Below are 23,332 nucleotides of genomic sequence, written 5' to 3' on the forward strand. Positions count from 1 at the left end.
CCAGAAGTTCCAGATAGAGTCAAAGTGGGTTTCTTGTGTTATTCAGTTAGGCCTTATGTTCCACCTCCACTTCGGTGTTTCAAGTGTCAGAGGTATGGTCACATTTGCTGCAGTGTGCAGGGGCAAACAGAGCTGTTTAAAATGTGGAGGGGACCACAAAATACAAGAATGTGGTGAAAATGTTCAGGATAAATGCTGTAATTGTGGTGGGGAACATAGGGCAACATATGGAGGGTGTGAAAGATTATGTAACTGGTAATTTAGTAGAGCAGATTGGGAGAAATATAAGGAAATAAGTGAAGATAAAATTAAGGAAATTGACATGAATCTTGGTATTGATTCATTAAACAAAATCTTTTGTAGTTCAATCATAGAAGCTGTTCAACAGTCAGTTCCAAAGAAAGGAGGGATACATAAAAAGAAGATAATTCCATGGTGGACAATAGAATGTGACCAGGCTATTAAATCCCGAAATAAAGCTTTTAAAATTCTATAAGGAAATCAGAATTTTAAAAATTTAATTGAATACAAGAAGATGCAAGCTATAGTAAAAAGAGTTATAAGAAATACAAAAAGAGAATATTGGAGAAATTATTGTAATTCATTAGGAAGAGAAACAGATATAGGGAAAGTATGGAAAATGATTAAACAAATGAATGGTATTAAAAGGGATTATAGTTATCCAGTTTTAGTTAGTGACAGAACAACGGCAGTTATTAATGAAGAAAAAGCAACAATGTTGTCACAAACATTTGTACAAATACATAGTTCCAATAATATTAGTGAAGAGTAGAAAACGGATAGAGCTATAACTTTATTGGAAAAAGGACATATGATAAACAGAGAAGAAGGAAATAGTATTATTAAAATCGATTTTTCTATAGCGGAGTTAAGACGAGCCATGAGGAAAGTTAAGATGTCAACCCCAGGGAGTGATCAAATATGGTATATAATGATAAATAAGCTAAGTGAATACTCAAAATTAATATTATTAGATATTTATAATAGAAAATGGGAAATGACCTAGAAGTTGGAAAGAGGCTATTGTGGTTCCAATTCCAAAAACGGGTAAAGATAGCTCAAAACCAGAAAATTATAGACCTATTGCTTTAACATCATGTTTAAGTAAAATTATGGAGAAAATGGTAATTGAAAGATTAATTTATTTTGTTGAATCAAAAGGGTACTTATCAAATTATCAAAGCGGTTTCAGAAGAGGAAGGAATACTATGGATCCAATTGTGTGTTTACAACATGAGGTACTAACAGCAAAAGTTAATAAAGAAAGTGTTTTGGCAGTGTTCTTAGATATAGAAAAGGCTTATGATATGATGTGGAAAGAGGGATTATTGATCAAATTGAGGAAAATGTGAATTTGTGGAAGAATTTATCATTGGGTAGAGAACTTAACAATTCAATTCAATTTTATTTATATAACGCCAATTCATAAACATGTCATCTCGAGGCACTTTACAAAGTCAAAATCAATCATATTATACAGATTGGTCAAAAATTTCCTATATAAGGAAACCAGTTGATTGCATCAAAGTCCCAACAAGCAGCATTCACTCCTGGAGAAGCGCAGTGCTACAGGGGGAGTCGTCTGCATTGTCCATGGCTTTGCAAAAATCCCTCATACTGAGCAAGCATGAAGCGTCAGTGGAAAGAAAAACCACCCATTAGCAGGAAGGAAAAACCTCCAGCAGAACCAGGCTCAGTATGAACGGTCATCTGCCTCGACCGACTGGGGGTTACAGAAGACAGAGCAGAGACACAACAAGACAGACAAAAAAGCACAGAAGCACACATTGATCCAGTGATCTGTTATACATTAGATGGTAATAGTGGTGATCTGTCTTCCCTGGATGATGTCACAGTTAACAGAACGTCAGACTAGGTGTACCTACTATGAAGAAAAAAGAGAGAGAACAAAAAGTTACAAGCTGAAATGACAACAGTCATTTCAATGTAATGCAATGCAAAACTGGAGAACAGTAGACTGGAGAACAGTAGAAATCAGTAGAGTGAGAGAAATAGGCCCCGATGTCCTCCAGCAGCCTAAGCCTATAGCAGCATAACTACAGATGTAGCTCAGGGTAACATGAGCCACTCTAACTATAAGCTTAAATTCTATTCTTGATTTAACAGGAAGCCAATGAAGGGAAGCTAAAATTGGAGAAATATGATCCCTCTTGTTGATTTTCATCAGAACTCTTGCTGCAGCATTTTGGATCAGCTGAAGACTTCGAACTGCATTTTGTGGACTTCCTGATAGTAAAGAATTACAATAGTCCAGCCTTGAAGTAACAAATGCATGGACTAGTTTTTCAGCGTCACCCCTGGACAGAATGTTTCTAATTTTGGCGATATTCCTGAGGTGAAAAAAAGGAAACTCTGGAAACCTGTTTAATTTGGGATTTAAATGACATGTCTTGGTCGAAGACAACACCAAGATTTTTAACTTTATTTCCAGAGGCCAGAATGGATAATACAGGTAAGAGTTGGTAAGAGTCTTTCAGGGAGAAATTAAAAAGAACCACACAAGGCAGTATTATCAGTCCTTTATTATTTTCAGTTATGATAAATGATGCACTTAAAGAAATAGAAAATGAATTGGGTTGTTCATTGTTTGCTGATGACGGAGCTATTTGGAAACGTAGAAGGAATGTTAAATTTATTGTAGGGAAAGTCCAAAAAGCAATTCATAAGATTGAACAATGGTCTTACAAATGGAGTTTTAAATTTTCGGTAGATAAAACAAAAGTATTGCTTTTTACTCAGAAAAGAAATCAAGAAGTACAACTGAAGTTATATAATCAAGATTGTACTGTTCTCTCTATGTGTTTTGCTCTTGCGTGAACACAGATAAACAGCCAGCCAAACTCCTTATTCAAGAGCCAGGAAGTGAGCGGCTTGCTCCTTTATTATCTTCTTACACATTTAGTCAGCATTTCTGACTGCTTTGAATCCAGTGTAAAACTAGAAAAGAAAGATACAAAAAAAAAATGGCTTAATAAACAGCCATGTAAATATCAGTATTAACGTATCAAAGTATCAGCTGCTTAATATTAACTCAACAGGTATTTTCACAGCCGGCTAGAAAAGCGGCAAATTAGCAAGTAAACACACACACTCTGCTGTCACACAGACCACGACATTTTACCGTTGCTTTTATACACAAAATAACCATAAAAGATATTAACATATCTTATCGAATCTGTAAACAATGAGCAACACTTACAACCATTGCTTTCGGAGAGATTAACTGCATTGTTGCTGCCCTGAGACGATGCACACACGCTCTCTTCCTCTTGTTTGCGTCTTTACTTCCTACTTCCGGTTTGGAAGATTTTCAACATAAAAGCACCGCAAATTCATTTAAAACAGAGAACGGTATATTAACATTTCAAAGTAGTTTTTAAATGTCTTTTAAACATATTAAACATATTCAGGGCAGAACAAAGATCTAGAGAGAGTAAAGCAATTTAAATTCTTAGGAGTATGGTTTGGTAAAAAAAAACTATCCTGGAAAGTGCACATAGATAAGGTTATTGAAAAATGTAAAAGGATACTTAATATATTGAGATGTTTAGTTGGCTATGAATGTTACATTCCTGCAGTGAAAAAGAAAGGGTTCATAATAAGGTTGGACAATTATTCAGAAAGCTACAGAATTAGGATTAAATCATTTAAATATTAGTCCAACAGTACCATTATCAATAACACCACCATGGATTTTACCTGAAACAATAGTAGATTTAACAATATTGGAAAAGAAAAATAAAGATAAAATGTATATGTGTAATTCTATAATAGTGGAGGAATATATAGAACAGTTTTATAATAATGTAAAAATGTATACGGATGCATCAAAAAAGCAATTACGACAAACTGGAGTAGGTGTAATAATTCCAGAGTTTAAACTGCATATAGGGAAGAAATTAAATGAAGGAATATCTGTTTATACGGCAGAAATGATTGCATTATTAGTTGCTGTAGAATGGATTGAGGAAGTGAGACCATTAAGAGCTGTTATATGTTCAGATTCAAGTTCATCATTGATCAGTTTAAAAAGAAATAATTCAGAAAGCCGTCCAGATATCTTATTAGTAATTCAACAAATATTATATCATATTCAGATGATGGGGTTATCAGCTGTGTTTCTTTGGGTTCCTGCACATATAGGAGTGAAAGGTAATTAAATGGCTGATAAGAAAGCTAAAGAGTCGATAAATAAAAGTAAGAGTGATTAAGAATAGACATGGGTAAATCAGAGGTTCAAAGTATTATGCTGCCATCTTGTGGTCAAAAATAATACCCGTTTTTATGACAAAATGACATCTTTGATGAAAATTAATTGACTTTCTTTAGGGTTTACACAATTGGTCCAAGAGACTTTTTTGTAGGGACTGAGAAGTTACATCTGCTTTACCGAGTTTCATAATTCTCAGACAAAGCATGGCTTGGGGCTTACTGATTTAATGCGTTTTTAATGGTTTTCCACAAACCTGATTTTTACAATGCGACAGCTCAGGCAAATATGCATATTTCATAAAACCTTTGATAACTTTTAACCCTCAAGGTCTCATCTCCACGCTGAAAAAATTTGAAAGTGATAACTTAAAATGCCTAGGACTAGTTCGTTAAAGTTCGAGGCAAAAACCGTCAATATTTTACCCTTTGACCCAAAATGGCAGGCTTCCTGTGGGTTTTAGAGCATACCCACAATAGACTTTTTTTCATAACTTTAAAAAAGCTACCTAGGTAAAAAATTTCAGCTTTCTACGTGTTACGGTTTGGCCCAACTCACTCTAGTTGGCGCTGTTGAGCGGGTTTGCCACGCCCGCTTTCAATTACACTAAAATCATGCGATTTCTCACGGGGGACAATTTTGGGCAAAGTTTGGTGAGTTTTCATGCATGTTTAGGCCTCCAAAAAGCCGTTTCAAAAGTCCCAAGAATAAATAATAATAATAATTAAAGCCGCAAGCGGCATCGAGCGGCCCTCGCAGCCAAGCGCCGCTCCGGCCTTGGCCACCGCTGGGATTTGCGCACCGCCGGCCGCCCGCCAGGATCTCGTTCATGTTGATTAGCTCAGAGGGGTAACATAGCGACTGCTAACAATAAAACATGACACTTCCTGTTGTCAGGGGGCGTGGTCTAAGTGATGTCATCATTTGACAATTGGATATTGTAGAAGACCCGATGATGATCAATCAGAAAGTTTGGTGCCTCTGTGTCTTTCTGTGTAGGAGATATAGCAGTTTTTCCTGTTGTCAGGGGGCGTGGCCTAAGTGATATCATCATTTGACCATTGGATATTGTAGAAGACCCGATGATGAACAATCACAGAAAGTTTGGTGCCTCTGTGTGTTTCTGTGTAGGAGATATAACAGTTTTTCCTGTTGTCAGGGGGCGTGGCCTAAGTGATGTCATCATTTGACCATTGGATAAAGTTTGGTGCCTCTGTGTCTTTCTGTGTAGGAGATATAGCAGTTTTTCCTGTTGTCAGGGGGCGTGGCCTAAGTGATGTCATCATTTGACCATTGGATATTGTAGAAGACCCGATGATGATCAATCACAGAAAGTTTGGTGCCTCTGTGTGTTTCTGTGTAGGAGATATAACAGTTTTTCCTGTTGTCAGGGGGCGTGGCTTAAGTGATGTCATCATTTGACCATTGGATATTGTAGAAGACCTGATGATGATCAATCACAGAAAGTTTGGTGCCTTTGTGTGTTTCTGTGTAGGAGATATGGCAGTTTTTCCTGTTGTCAGGGGGCGTGGCCTAAGTGATGTCATCATTTGACCATTGGATATTGTAGAAGACCCGATGATGATCAATCACAGAAAGTTTGGTGCCTCTGTGTGTTTCTGTGTAGGAGATATAACAGTTTTTCCTGTTGTCAGGGGGCGTGGCCTAAGTGATGTCATCATTTGACCATTGGATATTGTAGAAGACGCGATGATGATCAATCACAGAAAGTTTGGTGCCTCTGTGTGTTTCTGTGTAGGAGATATAACAGTTTTATGTTTTGTGGCGAGTAGGTGAACTTTGACCCCTGCTAACGCCCCTTCAACATGCTCAAAAACTCACCGTTTTGATAACTTTTAATTGGCCATGCCTTATGATCAGACTGACCGAGTTTCAAGCCGCTCGCTCGAAATCCCTAGGACGAGTTCGATCAAATACCAATGCTGTAAACATCAAAAATGAGGTCAAATTACGACTTTCAATCTAAAATGGCCGACTTCCTGTGATATTTGCACTATGACGTTAATTGTAAATTCTGAGCGTCTTGCTTAGATCTACAACTGTACAAAATTTCATTACTCTACGATGAAGTAAGTGAATAGCAAAGGGTCCTTTGAAAATTTCTAGGTGGCGCCGTTGAGGCATTTTTCTCTTGATTTTTGTGACGACATTAAAATCCAAAATTTTTAAACAGTCTTCTTGCATCCGCCAAGTTTGGTGAGTTTTTGAAAATGGTAAGGCCCCCAAAAAGGCCCCTCTTTAGGGGGGCAGAATAATAATAATAAGAAACAACACAGATACAATAGGCCTTCGCAGCGCTTCGCTGCTCGGGCCTAATAATAATAATAATAATAATAAAATCTGCAGTTACAATAGGCCTTCGCAGCGCTTAGCTGCTCGGGCCTAATAATAATAATAATAATAAAATCTGCAGTTACAATAGGCCTTCGCAGCGCTTAGCTGCTCGGGCCTAATAATTAAACACTACAGATACAATAGGCCTTCGCAGCGCTTCGCTGCTCGGGCCTAAAAAGTACTATCTTTCAGAATAGATGTGTTCAATTTCCAATATTTAACTCCACTACTTACCCCTTTGAGGGTAAGATCCAGTATGACATTGGCATGGTCAGAAATTAAAATACTGCCAATGGAGCAGGCCAGAACTTGGAGCAGAGAAAGCCCTGACAAGAAAAAATAATAAATTCTACTGTGACTGCCATGAGGAGCAGAAAAAAAAGTGTATGCTTTATATGTGGGGTAAGTCGTTCTCCAAACATCAGCTAGTCCTAACTCTTTACATATATTACTGAGTGCTTTGGTTTGTGGAGATAGAGGCATAGCTTTAGGGGGTAGTCTATAAATAAGTGGGTTTAGAATGCAATTAAAATCGCCATCTACAATAGCAATATCTGACTGAATTACAGAAAAATCTAAGAATACCTTTGTTATGAAATCAGAGGGGTGTGCAGGAGGGTAATACACATTCAGAATAGAGATAACTGTACCTTGCAAAACACCCTTAACAATAACATATCTACCACTTTTATCCTTAATACAGTCCAGTAATGAAAATGGCAAGTTTCTTCTTACCAGTATAGCCACTCCTCTGCTACTTGAGGTGAATGATGAGAAGAACACCTGATTAAAACCTTCTCTTTGCAATTTCAAATGTTCTGCGTCATCCAGATGTGTTTCTTGCAAAAGAGCTATATCGATACGTTCTTTTTTCAAAAATTAAAGCACTTTTCTCTTTTTAAAATTATGGATTATGGACCCCTCTTATATCCCATGTACATAGACGTAATTTATCACATGTCATACTGCCTGAATTTACCTTTTATACAGAAGGAGTGTCGTGACATGAATCCCAAAGACACGACACCATACATGTACACACTGAGCCAAAAACAAACAAAAACAAAATAAAAGTAGTATTGTGAACAAGAACTACAATACAGAAAAAAAAACACCTGAAGCCTAATGGCTTGAAGGGGATGTCCCTGCCACTTAACCTGCAGGGAGATCTTAACATCTTCCAAAGCAAGCTAAAAGAGCTTGCCATCCCATCCTCCATACTAAACAGTAGACCTATCATTATACCACAACACTGTGTGGTGGTAACTAGTTAACACAACAACAAGAAAAAAAATACACTTCAGCCTGCTCACAGGGGCTATTGTGTGCTGCACAAAAGGGATATGCATCTGCATAGCAATCAAACAGGAGTTCACATACCATACGAAGCTCATCAGGATCTGAGTCCGGACCATGTCCCTGACTGCGCCTCAGTTCGCAGGCCGCGCCCCCCGGAAGATCCAGCCCGCGGACCGAGACACAGCAACTCTGTCTCCAAATATTTTTTAATGAAGGAGACCTGAAACCAGCCTTCAGGCTAAACAGGGCCACCATCATCCTCCTCCTTCAGCTGCTGCCCATCCATAAGGTCCATGGATGGCCACTGGAGATAGAGGTGCTGGTGACCCTCTGCTGGCTGGCCTGCGGTGCATCCTATAGGGAAACAGCTTGCCAGTAAGATCTCTTACCTTCTTGTCCTTAAATAGAGCCAACAATGACACACAGTTGATAGATTATATTAACTTGATAGAAGATTAAGACATATCAGCATATTACCTAAATTACAAGTTAATTTTAGATTTAGTACAGGTCAAGCGGAGGAATGCTACAACAGACACCACGCCAAGGCGAGAAACATCACTGAGTGCGCCTTTGGTGGTCTGAAGACACGGTGGCGTTCCATCTTCTTAAGGGTGCTGGAGGTCCGCCCGACGTTTGCCCTAAAAGTAATCGCCGCCTGCTGCATCATCCACAATATTAGTATAGAGGCAGGTTACCAGCTTGACATGGAGGACGAGACGGTGGACCCAGAGGACGATGGCCATCCGGCAGCTGAAGACAGGTAGCTGCTCCAGCTGGCTGCATGTTTAAGTGAATATGACTACACCTGACCTAATGTAGATCAGTTGGAGTCATGTTCACATGCTGCTTCATTTCATTTTTTCACCACCTGTGAAAATACACTAAATAATCAGTAAATTAATTTCCATTCCAACAATTTTTAATTCTAAGTTTATAGGAGTTGTCTATTTGTAGTAGATCTTAATGGGAGTTATTTCTTTGTTTTAAACCATGTTAGTAACTGTTAATAATTTGTTGAATATATTACACCTTCATTCTGTTCCAAAGATAAAACATTTGTATAAAATAAATGTCTGTTTTTTCATATACTATTATTACTATTATTTTCTTTCCCTCTTTCTCCTCTCAATTATTCGTGTCCTGGCTCAGAATAAACTCACTTAGATAGGAAAAACATTTATAGAATTTATTTATTTATTTATTTTATATGCTGCTGTCGTCCTAGGGAGACATTTACAATTTATTCCAGCAAGTATTGAGTTAATAAAGCAACACACGTCAGTCAGATAAACACAAAACAAATAAATCATAACCGGCGGTATTATGAACACTACTTTTTTTAATTATGCACTAACTCTGAAAACAGGCCACATAGGGAAGCTTAAAAGTATAATGTTCTCGCCTCAAGCGATCTTAAAACGTACTTTTGAAGAACAACAGCAGCAGAAAAGGGAATTTTTAACTTACCGCTGTCAGCTCTGTTTGCGCTGTCTCGAATCAAGCTGCGGCCGCGGTGCATTCTGGGCAGGCGGTCAGTCTGAAGGACGCACAAGTCTGCTCTGATGCATGCTCGATAAAGAGGGCGGGCGAGAACAACATCCGGGGAATTCGGCGCGTTGTCGGTTTGCCGTTCTCGGCAATTGGAACAGTGCTTGGGCTGAGGCTGATGATGTATCACGAGCACACGAGAACGCTCAAGAACGCATATTGAGAAACGACCAGTGAAATCTTCATCCTCGGTGTCACTTTCAAATAACTCTGTTAACTCCGGAGGAAGAAGATGCGACACTTCCGCTTCTACGTCGCTTACGTCTGATTCAACACAGACCTAGAGCGCCCTCTTGCTGTTTGGTGTGAAAATAACAGGTGTAATGATATACCGGTAAAAATGTGTAATAATTTCACACATAAGTCGCTCCAGAGTATAAGTTGCACCCCCGGCCAAACTATGAAAAAAACTGCCACTTATAGTCCGGAAAATACGGTAGTTACTTGGAAAAACCAAGAACACGAAACATGCCATGACATTCCCCCATGCTTCACACTTTCAGAAGTAGACAAGGTTGTGATAGTATAGCCTGGAGCATGAATACTTTTACTGAATAAATGAACAGACGGACTGGGACTGTACTATTCACACATCTTGTTAGTTTCTGAAAGAAAAAAAAAACTACGAAAGAATTTATCGTCATTATGCATCATTATACGTTTTTGTGATCGATTTGAAACTTTAAAGACAATTTTGTATCAGTTAAGTTTTGTTGATTTTTCTTACCAGGAAAATCTTAGAAATGTAAAAATATACCATTTTTGAGACTCAGTAGATTTAGACTTTCTCCTGAAGCTCTTGTTTTCATTTAAAACAAAAAATAACAGATTGTTTCAAAATTGAAGGAAAACAATGGTGAGGGCCATTCAAAGATGGCACCTACAACACGGATGGACGCAGAAATGGTTTTAAATTCTTTCTGGAGACTATTGTCATGTTGTGGCTAAAAGTTTACAACACTGCTATCTCAACATGGTGAGGGTCTCTATAACATTTAGAGTCTGCTTATGTGAATTAAATACAATCGACTAAAAGATCATGTATCAGGTCTGACACTAGTGCTGGATGAGAGGTCCTGGCTCACATTCTCTGCTCTATTTAATCTGTACCCTCCAGAGGTCAGAAACGACCATGTAGGCCAGTACAATTCGTCCCACCAAAACCTGCTCTGGCTTTACTTTGTGCACTAGTGTGTTGTCCTTTTGAAACAGAAAGGTGTCATCCCTAAATTGGTCCCACAAAGTTTGGAGCATGAAATTGTCCAAAGGTTTCTTGGTTTGCTGCAGCATTATGAGTTCCTTAAAGGAGCAATTAGTGATTTCTCACCAGAAGGCAAAGCTGCCTCCTCTGCTCTCCCCCAAAGGATAATTGGAGGTACTAGTAGACTGCATATAAAACATTAAAATGTTTATATCCAGATGGTCATGCAGTTGTTCAGTAAAGGAAATAATGGCGTTGAAGAAAACATAACTTATTCTTCAGACCACCCAAGAAAAGGAGGTGGTGTAGCTTTATTTGTTAGATACTGCTTTAAAGCCCAGATCCTCGTTTATAAATCTCTTCCTAAGCAGTTAGAACTTTCAGCTTTGAAGATTGACTTGTGTGGCGGATAGCTTTTAGCTGTTTTTGCTTGTTACAGACCTCCTTCAGCCATTGTTTACAGTTTCTCCTAATTTTCCTAATGTTTGTCTGACTAAAATGTTCAAGAACTCATCCTGGCATGTGATTTTAATTGAGACTGGTTTACTGTTTCCCTGTTAGAGGGCGTTAAGACACACCGTCTTGCTTTTAATGTTTCTCAAATTATTGACAGTGCTACTAAACCTAAATCCAAATATACTGACAAATAATTTCCATCTTTTCATCCTCAATGCAATTTTTGCAAATGATCTAAGTGATCATTGTCCAGTTGGACAAATGATCAAAATCCTCCATTTTGAGCCTGTTCTTGTCTAAAAAAAGAACTATGAAGCATTTTACAGAACAGGCTTTTCTTCATGGTATATTTCATAACAATTGGAAGTGCATTTATCTGTCTGATGACATACATTTTCCCTGGGACTATTTGTTTAATATTTTTAACTATTTTATTGACAAATGTGCTCTGTTTCATCAGCTGAGAGTTAAGGGTTGAGTCATTTCCTGGTTCAACACAGCAGGTCTCCTGCACAGCAGAAATCAGCTCCAGGATGTCACAAAGGAAAAATTATTCTGAAGTCGATGGTTTACATTTCCATAAATTAAAAAATCTGCTGGCTGCTACCTTAACGAAAGTAAAACAAGATTATTGTGAAGTGCGTAAATAACCTAAAGAAATTATAGCAAGCTGTTAAGACTCTCATTGCTCAGGGTTTCCCCTGTCATTAACTATATAATATAATTTACATCAGTTCAAGGTAGCATCCTGTCTCAGTGGCCACCTCTCTGCATTAGATGCTGTCTATCATGGAGAATTACGGTTCATACCAGCGTCTCTCACACCTCACTGTACTTTATATTCCTTCAAATTTCAACTGGCCATCATCATCAATCCATAAACTCATGCATTGGTACATTTTCATCTTTAAAGAGGAAGTCCGGTCAACAAGGAAAATTCAGGGGACCATTAGCTATAACTAAAACTAATATGTTTGTGGTTATTTAATGAACTTCATACCCAGCCATCACCGCATCTCAAGACGCCTTAAGATGTGTCTCAAGACACATTTGTTGAGATGTCTTGAGATGTCTTATGATGTCTTGGTAAGTCAAGACGTGTCTATAGACATGGGTCTAAAGATGTCTTGAGATGACTTGAGATGTCTCAAGATGTCTTGGAAATATGAAGATGTCTTGAGATATCTGAAGATGTCTTAGAAATAAAATTTTGTAAAATATCACTATCCACTATTCCTTGGTAATAATTTATATATTTTTTGTTAATAGAAAAGAATGACAAACCCTATATGACACACTGAGTATTTAATAAAACATAGGAAAATACAGTTCAATGTATTGCAATTATTGCACATAGTATGAACATGTTAAGAGGATTAGGTTTACAAAATTGACATCAAGTTACGTGTGTGTGTGTGTGTGTGTGTGTTTGGTAAGGTTACTCTATATAAGAGTGTAGATATGCGTTTCTAAGATGCAATTTGTTCCTTGGATTGTGAAGGATTTTTTTTTCAACGAATTGACAGTACTGTCCATTGGTGGCGGCAGACTTTGTCCCGATTCCTAGGTTTTCATGCTCCCAGAAGCATTTGTGGTGGAGGAACAGGAGGGTGTCAGTGATAGCTGATGTTGAAAAAAAATGTCCCCCTTCTTGATACTGTTAAGACCCACTGACAGAAGACCTGTCAGTGGGTCTTCTGTGCGTTGCAGAAAGTGGTACCCTCAAACAGGACAAGTGGAATATCTGGGGAGAAACATTGTGCATGTAGCCATGGGATACAAAAATTATCTCTAGTAAAACTGTAACTTAACCTAGTGTTATGCATTATGCTATGAGGTTTACATTACCCGGTTTCTCTATAATCTTGCTTACACATTATTTTCAAGATGTAACTACTTTACCAGAGATTGTAGCCCATATGGTTGTGATTTTCACTCGTTGCCTGTCACTGTCACTCACATGGGTTGGGTTGAAGGGGGCTATCTCCACAAATGAGCCAACTTTGAGAGTCTTTACATCAAATCTGTGAATGAGATAAAATATTTTTAAAACACTTGCATTTATTAAAAAAGGTATATTATAAAAGGCATATTTCTTTTTTTTAGATAAATATCCAAGGGTCTAATACACAAAATGATGCACAGCTTCTGGGAAATGCTATGCAGTATGTTTTGTTGCTGGTACAATTGCTGCTCTGTGCTATACTTTTATGAATTTGGCTGAAAAAATATTCTGAATTCAGTACATTACTACTGCTATTACACAAATGATAAACATTGATAACATACATATATTTTTGTGGGGACAGTGTGGCAGTATGGTGTTTAATGCATCTCTCTGGTTGCTCAGAGAGATGGTTGTCAATGATGTTGATGATATGCTTCCCCTTATCCAAACCTTGGGAATAAAAGCAAATTATGTTAATGATGTTCCTATACAAGAAGACAGTGCTTACAGTACATTATAATGTATAATTAATATTTATTAATATGTATTTTCCTGTACTGGATTGAGATCAACTACAGGAGTCACACCTTTGGGCCAAGTAAGATCTCTTCCTGTGTCAGGACTCTATTCCCCATTCTCTCCATGAGGTCTGGCTGGCACATCATTTTTGACACTTTCAGGTGGGATAGCTCTGGCATTTGGGTTCCAAGGTGCAACCCTGTTAAGAAATTAATTACAATAAATAAAAATAATTTTGTTTCCTTTTTTTAGTCATTGTTGATGGAAAATCCATGAATATTTTAATAATACAACTATTTTAGTAATTTATTTTTGTAACATAGATTTACCTACCAAGCCCATGTCTTTGATGAAGTTCAGCTGCAGATATCACTGTGGCTGATCCTGATGGCCTGTAAACCGGGGCATAGCCTGGAAGCCCGTGGACAGATGTATTTTCTGTTGTTTCCTCATTTGGTGTTGACAGTGTGCAAAGGGTATCCAACACAGCAATCCTCTTCACCATTCATTTTTCAATACTGACACCATTTTTATGAGCAATAACTGAAGTACAACAAAAATATCAAGACTGAGCTTCAAACACCTACAGGAACTAGTATATGAAATGTACTGAAAATTTACCTACCCAAGTCATTGATCCTCTGGTGGTATTGCTCAAAGCGGTTGCAGTCACCAATCATAGGGTGGCCCAGGCCAGCATATCAATTTTCTCCCCAATGCGTAGTACATATAAACTTATAAATGTAATTATGAAATTATCAACTTACGACGTTGCCTCTGTGACGTTTACAGTGATAAATTCAGGTAGTTGAACACAGAAATGTGGTAAAATGTGAACCCTGCTAACCTCCTCCAACTGCCGTACTAACTGAAAACAAACCTGAGAATCGGAATGTTGAATCTGAATGGATCTGAATGGACAAAGGTCCATTCAGATTCATGCCTAAAAGGAAAAACTTATGATGCCCATATTTTCCCTTTTTGCCCCCAAATTTTATAATCACAAAACTCCTGTTAAAACAAGATAAGACATCTAAAGACACTCAATGTCTTCAAGACACAAAATACTGTCTGAGAGCATCCCATTTCCTCCAATTGCATGTCTTAAGACATGGCCGTTCTACACAGCTGTGATCATCAACGTTTTTTTCAGATTTCCAGAGGACTTCACCACTGACATTCACAAGAGCTATTGTTACAGCAACAATGCCCACGTGCATGGCCATTGGATGTTCCAAAACAACTGGTAAAAGTAGAAAAAACATTTCTTATTTCAACTTTCTGATTCATGAGCCACCGGGCTAGTTGCTGGATTGCCAACTTGAAGAGAGCGGATTTACCATCTAACTTCTGGCCAGAGAGAAAACACGTCATATGCAGCAACCATTTCAAAGAAGAATGTTTTGAACATGACATGTGATAAGATCGGGTTTTACCGGGCTGCTGTTACATGTCTATTAAAAACCCATCTTTCCCAGTTCCGGATTTGGCTATAAATGAGGAACCATTGATCAGAGGTAAAACAGTTTAAATGCATATTGTTACGGCCCCTGGCCTCTTGAGGCTGTGCAGGCTCCTTTGTTTTGTCATGCAGGTTCAGCTGTGCAAGAAAACCTTTGCTGATTGGCTGCCTGGAGGCTGCAGGAGAGCAGCCACTCCATTGGACCAGCAAAACCAATCAGACTCTGATGAGGCCCACCTGAACTGTATAATAGGCCTGGAAATCATTCCTTCAGGGGGACAGCTAGTAGGAAGAGGTTTTGTAAAGCTGTTCCCCAACCTTTTGTTTGCTACTGTTTTACAGACCTCTTGGAACTTTTGTGTGCTCTGCTGAAGCAGTCTGACTGTTTGTGTTTGCTAGCTCTAAGCTAGTGGGGGGGTTTGGTGCTCCTTGTTGTCTTTTGATTTGGATTGTTTTTGGACTCCTTTGAATTAGTTGTGCTTCTTAGTTGGTTAAACCCTTAGTAATTTACTTTACTCTAAGCACTATTAAGATTATCAGACCTTTTGTGTTAAATGGGGTTGTATTGTTTTGTGTTTGTTAAAACCCCTTCTTTTTTGTAATAAAACTCCTTTTTATTATACTACTTTCTCTGGACCCATTTTTATGTTACTGCCCCTGAACCCCTAGACTTTGGGGACGTAACATAAGTGGGGGCTCGTCCGGGAGCAGCCTTATTAAAAGGATCCCTTTGTCCAGAGTTAAAGGAGAAACATTTTTGGGTTGTCTGTATCCAACAACCATGTCAGTTTCATTTAGTCTGGAGCACTTTTTAGCCGACCCCTCTCTTGAGCGAATTGATAGCTGCCGCAAGAGTGACTTGCTGCAAATTGTGGAGCATTTCCAGATGCAGGTCCCAAAACAGGTCCTTAAAGGAGACCTAAAGGCTCTAATAGTGGAGAAGTTGGTGGACCTTGGTGTGTTCAAAAAGCCTGATCTGCCTGAGGCTACTGTAGTGCCATGCCAACAGGCCTTGTTTGTGGAGGACCTCAAAGATGGTCCTAGTGGGGAGGCAGCAGTGAGTGACCAGGGGAAGACACCCCGCACACTCCCTCGCTATGACCCATTGTCTTCTGTAAGTTCAGAAGGACGAGATGGAGCTCGTTTGAAGGTGAGGCTGGCACGTCTACAGATGGAGGCTGAGGAAAAAGCCCAGGACAGAAGAGCTCAGCTGGAGCTTGAGATCAGGAGGCTGGAAATAGAGGCTGATAAAGCTGTAAAGCTGCGCCAACTTGAGCTGGAGGCCCAGTCTCGAGCACCTTCTGCCTCTATCACACCTGGCTCCACCACCATGTCTGCTATGCCATTCGACATCAGTAAGTGCATTTCTTTAGTACCTGCTTTCAGAGAATCTGAGGTTGATTCATATTTTGCAGCATTTGAACGTATTGCTGGTGCTTTGAAATGGCCTAGGGAAACCTGGCCACTTTTGTTACAATGTAAGTTTTCTGGTAAAGCTCAAGAGGTGTTGGCAGCGCTTCCTTTAAAGGATAGTTTAGATTATGATTTGGTTAAAGCTGCCGTCTTACAAGCTTATGAGTTAGTCCCAGAAGCTTACAGACAGAAGTTTCGGCAGCAGAAGAAAACTGCTGGACAAACACATGTTGAGTTTGCCAGAGAGAAAAGCATCCTTTTTGATAAATGGTGTGTTGCAACTAAGGCCAATAACTATGACACTTTACGTGAGCTAATATTGTTGGAAGACTTCAAGAAGTGCCTTCCTGATCGGGTGGTGTTGTATTTAAATGAACAGAAGGTGACCACTTTAACATCTGCTGCTGTTCTGGCCGATGAGTATGTGCTTACTCATAAATCATCCTTTGTTGTTAATGAAAAGCCACATGTTGGCTCTGTACCGCAGTTCCAGATTGTTAAAACCACTGCTCCAATAGAAAGCCGTGAATGCTTCTACTGTCACAAACCTGGACATGTCGTCGCTGATTGTTTAGTTTTAAAACGAAAAAAACAGCCAAATTCACAACCAACTAAAGGTGTTGGTTTTGTGAGAAAAGAACCCCATAATAAGAGTACTGATTGTGGTGACAAATTACTTGATCCCTGTTTTGAACCATTCATTTTTGATGGCTTGATCTCATTAACAGCTGATCCCTCTGATTTAAAGCCAATACGTATCCTAAGAGACACTGGAGGTTCTCAGTCAATCATTCTTGCTAATGTCTTACCTTTCTCACAGGAGAGCGCCTGTGGTTACAACGCTGTTCTGAGGGGGATAGAGATGGGCTACGCTCCAAGGCCAGTCCACAGAGTTCACATTAAATCAAAACTTGTCACAGGGTTTTTCCCGGTTGCTATCTGCCCTGATTTACCAATAGACGGTGTGGCTATGCTAATGGGCAATGACATTGCGGGAGGTTTAGTACTTCCCAGTCTGGAGGTTTTAGAAAATCCGTTAAATCAGACAACCTCAGACTCTACAGACCCGAGGCTGTATCCAGCCTGTGTGGTCACCCGTGCACAGGCACGCAAAGACACTGATATTTCAATCTCTGATTCTGTTTTGATGTCTCCATTTTCCAGTGTGGGTGATGCAGAAAGTAAAAGTAACAACAAGATGTTACTTCCAGATTTGGTGGAGCTGGGGGAGCCTGGTTCACTCTGGGAGAAAGCATCCATCCCCATGACCAGACAACACTTGTCATCTGCTCAACAAGCTGATGAAACATTACAAAGATGTTTCAAGAATGTGGTAAGTGCTGATCAAGCCAATAAAGAAAAACAAGCTTACCTTGTGGAGCAAGGTGTTTTAATGCGTCAATGGTCTTCATCAAGTGCGGGAAGCTCAGACTGGTGTAATGTTAAACAGATTGTTATACCCACCCCATATAGACAGAAAGTTCTATCTCTGGCTCATGAAAGCCAGTGGTCTGGTCACTTGGGTGTTACCAAAACATACCAACTTATGTTAAGGCACTTTTTCTGGCCTGGTATGAAACGTGATGTTTCAAAGTTCTGTCGTAGTTGCCATGTGTGCCAAATTGCTGGTAAACCAAATCAGGTGATACCGCCTGCTCCATTGTGTCCTATTCCAGTGATAGATCAACCATTTGACCATGTCATTGTAGACTGTGTTGGACCTTTACCCAGAACAAAGTGTGGAAATCAATATTTGCTCACAATTATGTGTGCTGCAACGCGATTCCCTGAAGCCATCCCTGTGAATAAGATTACAGCCAAATCTGTGGTTAAAGCTCTGACAAAGTTCTTTTCTGTGTTTGGTTTACCTAAAACTCTTCAAACAGACCAAGGAACAAATTTCCAGTCAAAGTTGTTCAAACAGGTAGCTAAGACCTTAAATATTAAGCATGTTGTTTCCTCTGCTTACCACCCAGAATCCCAAGGTGCTTTAGAACGATGGCATCAGACCTTAAAGTCGATGCTACGCAAGTACTGTCTGGAAACTGATAAAAGTTGGGATGAGGGGGTTCCGTTTGTATTGTTTGCTGCTAGAGAGGCTGTTCAGGAGTCCCTTGGTTTCAGTCCAGCGGACCTAGTATTTGGCCACACACCCCGTGGCCCGTTAAGAGCTTTAAAAGAAACTTTCTTGGTTCCTGTGGAAGGTTCTAAGAAAAGTGTGACTAAGTATGTGCAAGCCTTTCGTGAGCGTCTGTGTCAAGCTAATGCCCTAGCTAAGAAGCATTTAGCTGACTCTCAAAGAAAGATGAAGCAGCACTATGATAAAACATCTGTCAAAAGAGTTTTTCATGTAGGAGATCAGGTTGTTGCGCTCCTACCTATTCCTGGCTCAGCGTTGTCTGCTAAATTTGATGGCCCTTATGAAATCCTAGAAAAAGTAGGGGAGAATGATTATGTCATTGGTACCCCGAATCGGCGGCGCAAAACTCGTGTTTGCCATATAAATATGCTAAAGCTGTACCACACTCGTCCTGCATCTAGTGGGGTGTGTTCTCCTGTCGCAGTCACAACTCAATTAGAAGTAGATGAGCTAAATGACACTGATGGCCTAAGAATGAATTATCCCATCTGCTCTAGTCCTCGCCACCTTCCACCTTGTTAGAAACCAAGGTGGATGGTTCACCACGCTTTATCACTGACTTTCGTAAGGTAAATTCTGTCACTGTACCTGACGCCTATCCTCTCCCCAGGATTGAAGACTGTGTGGACAATATTGGAGCTGCAAAATATGTTACAAAGTTGGACCTTCTCAAGGGATATTGGCAAGTCCCTTTGACTGAAAGGGCTTCCAACATTTCAGCTTTTGTGACCCCGGATGATTTCTTGCAGTACACTGTCATGGCATTTGGCATGTGTAACGCTCCAGCTACTTTTCAGAGGCTGATAAATACAGTACTGCGTGGCATCCCCAACTGCAGTGCTTATTTAGATGATCTAGTGGTGTATACGGAAACCTGGCAGGAACATTTGCAAATATTATATCAAGTATTCCACAGCTTGGCACGAGCTTCCTTGACCCTTAACCTTGCAAAGTGTGAATTTGGCAAGGCCACTGTGACATATTTAGGCAGAGAGGTGGGGCATGGCCAAGTCCGTCCCCTCAACGCCAAAGTTGTGGCAATTAATGATTACCCTACACCAAAAACCCGCCGTGAACTGCGTAGATTTCTGGGCATGGTTGGCTATTACCGGAATTTCTGCAGAAATTTCTCTTCGGTAGTTCAACCGTTAACCAATCTCCTTAGCCCAAAAGCTGACTTTGTTTGGTCAGATAAGTGCCAAAATGCTTTTGAGAGTGCTAAAGTTCTTCTGTGCCACACACCAGTACTAGCTGCACCTGATCTGACCAGACCATTTAAGCTAGAGGTGGATGCCAGCGCTGTTGGGGCTGGTGCAGTGCTAATACAGGAAGATTTACAGGGTCTAGATCATCCTGTTTGCTATTTCTCCCGCAAGTTCAATAAACATCAACTGAACTATTCAACCATTGAAAAAGAAACCTTGGCTCTGTTATTGGCTCTTCAGCACTTCCATGTATATCTTGGTTCCAGTAGTTTACCGATCGAGATCTTCACTGACCATAACCCCCTAGTTTTCCTTTCTCGCATGTATAACCACAATCAGCGCCTTATGCGGTGGGCTTTAATTCTACAAGAATACAACTTAAACATTAAACATAAAAAGGGAACAGAAAATGTTCTTGCAGATGGCCTTTCCAGGATGTGAGTATGGTTTTTGTTTGTTTATATGTGTGACACTTGGTATTTACAAAACTGGATTTTGTAATTTAAGGGGGGGAGTGTTACGGCCCCTGGCCTCTTGAGGCTGTGCAGGCTCCTTTGTTTTGTCATGCAGGTTCAGCTGTGCAAGAAAACCTTTGCTGATTGGCTGCCTGGTGGCTGCAGGAGAGCAGCCACTCCATTGGACCAGCAAAACCAATCAGACTCTGATGAGGCCCACCTGAACTGTATAATAGGCCTGGAAATCATTCCTTCAGGGGGACAGCTAGTAGGAAGAGGTTTTGTAAAGCTGTTCCCCAACCTTTTGTTTGCTACTGTTTTACAGACCTCTTGGAACTTTTGTGTGCTCTGCTGAAGCAGTCTGACTGTTTGTGTTTGCTAGCTCTAAGCTAGTGGGGGGGTTTGGTGCTCCTTGTTGTCTTTTGATTTGGATTGTTTTTGGACTCCTTTGAATTAGTTGTGCTTCTTAGTTGGTTAAACCCTTAGTAATTTACTTTACTCTAAGCACTATTAAGATTATCAGACCTTTTGTGTTAAATGGGGTTGTATTGTTTTGTGTTTGTTAAAACCCCTTCTTTTTTGTAATAAAACTCCTTTTTATTATACTACTTTCTCTGGACCCATTTTTATGTTACTGCCCCTGAACCCCTAGACTTTGGGGACGTAACACATATTTAATTCATAGAAATTAAATATGGAGACACATTACCATTACAAGATGTTTTTTCACCGCGGTGGATAAGTCTGTCTAACTTAAAAAGTCTGAACACATCTTTTTAAAGGTGAGACCATCCCATGTTTTTAGGAGGAGGGGAAAATCTGTTTTGAACAAAGGAACTCTCTTTCTGACCCACCCCCTCAGCAATAAAACTCCATGTTTATCTTACGCTGGAGCAGGGAGACAGACACCATTCTGCTTTCCTCAGTAACCCCAACTAAGATGTATTTTTTAATTCTTAACAACCCCTCTGTTTTGATCTCCTATAGATCAAACCAATAACTAGGCTAAACTAAGTCTATGTCTTGAAACCCTTAAACAAAATGTAAATAGTAAGATGTAATATTGTAACCCACTGTCCCCTCTGTTGGCGACTTATGAAATCAAATGAAGTTCAAATGTTCCCCTTAAATGTAAAATAACCCAAGTATAAGCTAAAAAGCTACTAAACCTATCTGAATCTCTAACCTACTAGAATTAAGAAAAGTAAACACCTTTATCCGAGAGGTGCAAGGCTGAGATAAATGTGCAACTACCAGAAACTATTATATGATCTTAATGACTTTAAGAGTCCTAACCTAGATTAACAAAATGTCTTCTTAGAAATAAATATAACCCATGAAAGCACTACACACAGATCAAACCACAGAATACAAAGATTATCATGCAATGCAGAACCAAGATTCTAACAATACTAATATTGAACACCTTATGAATATGAAACTTATAAGACATATGCAGTGGTTACAAAACTCTCATTTTCTTTTTTCTTTTTTACACAATGCATTCAATTGTGGTCATGATGTCTTGCGTCTCAGAGATGTCTTCTCATTGCCCTTAAAGAAGATGGTTTAAAGAGTCAGTGTTCCAACCGCGGTCTCCACAGAACTGTATGTTAATCTTTATTAAAAATAAAAAAACTAAAACAAAATAAACTTCCAGCTGCCTCATCCGCGACTGGCTCTAAGCGACAAATTATTCCGGTGATCTTTCCTTGAACCCTCTGTTTGGCTGGTACACACGGCTCTGGAATCAGATGGGCCCCTGACATCTGGCCCACCACATCTGTCTGTTGATGACCTTAGCGCGCATCCTTCGAGGTCGGGGGTTGGTGGACTCTCTTCACATACTTGGACTCTTCTAATTTCATGTCTCCTGAAACTTACACGACAACCGTTTAGATATCAAATGTTGTGTGCTACCTGTAATTCCGGAGGTTGACTTCGGTCCTGAAAAGCTCCTTTCAGTCATATGGAATCATATCCTGTAATGAAATTAACTGAACACTCCCACAAGAAACACACTTCACAGCTTTTTCACCCCATTTCCAATTTCGTCTGTGCACAGAATTTTAGCCAATTGTGTTTAGAATTCTCCCCATTAATCCTTACCACCTTCCATTGTTCCATCTCCATCCTATGAGAAACCTATTTTAGAAATGTAATAGTTAATGAGACACTTTATCGCAATTCCTCTTTCCTGATGCTGGGCCTCTGATTGTCCTGCAAAAGAATGCCTGCACAAAAACTTTATACCTCCGGTGGGAATCACCCTGTCTGTGGAATCTAAAATTAGTTAATTTAGTTTGAAATCAAAGTACATTTTCCTGTAAGAATGTCAGAATGCTCTCTGGAATAAAAATTAAAGATTACCATCCATCACACCACTTAACACACACCTTTCAGCACGTCACCACACTTTACTTCTGTACCCTTTACTCCATACTTAGATGTCTATGCTGCAAAAAAGTTTCTACTTTTAATCTAAGAGAAAAAGCAAACCCCCATTTTGTTCACCTATCGTTTTATCCAGTTGTTACAAATCCTGATCCGGTTTACTACAACATATATATGTGGCTTTGAAACCTTAACTAACCTACCTGACACACCAATGATTTTAAACTAAACTAAATATGCATTAAGTTACCCTCTGTTTATCTCTGTTTTATCTTGTTTTTTGTAGTTTATATAGTTTTTCTGTTTAATTTAACATTCACTTTATTGTCCTGCTTAAACTGTTTAAACCTTTTTCCAAGAACCCCCCTCATTGAATCTGTCTCTAGCAGATACGTGGTGTCTGACACTTGCCCACTAAATCTAATTTGTAGTTCCGGCCTGTTTTGGGAGTCACTTAAACCAACATTCCAGAGAGCCATGGGTAAGGTCTTTTGTGGGGTTTTTCTTTTTGTTTAAACAACCGTTATCTGATTTACAACGCAGTTACATACCTCCGTGGGGTCCTGCACAAGAACCCTTCATTCAAATTACTTGTGCCAAGGGTTGATATAAAGTTTAAGATCTATATAACTCTACGATACATTGTTATCATATAAATGTTTATGTCATATCCCTCTGCTTG

This window comes from Fundulus heteroclitus, chromosome 8 (assembly GCF_011125445.2).
Source record: "Fundulus heteroclitus isolate FHET01 chromosome 8, MU-UCD_Fhet_4.1, whole genome shotgun sequence".
In the NCBI taxonomy this organism is placed as follows: domain Eukaryota; kingdom Metazoa; phylum Chordata; class Actinopteri; order Cyprinodontiformes; family Fundulidae; genus Fundulus; species Fundulus heteroclitus.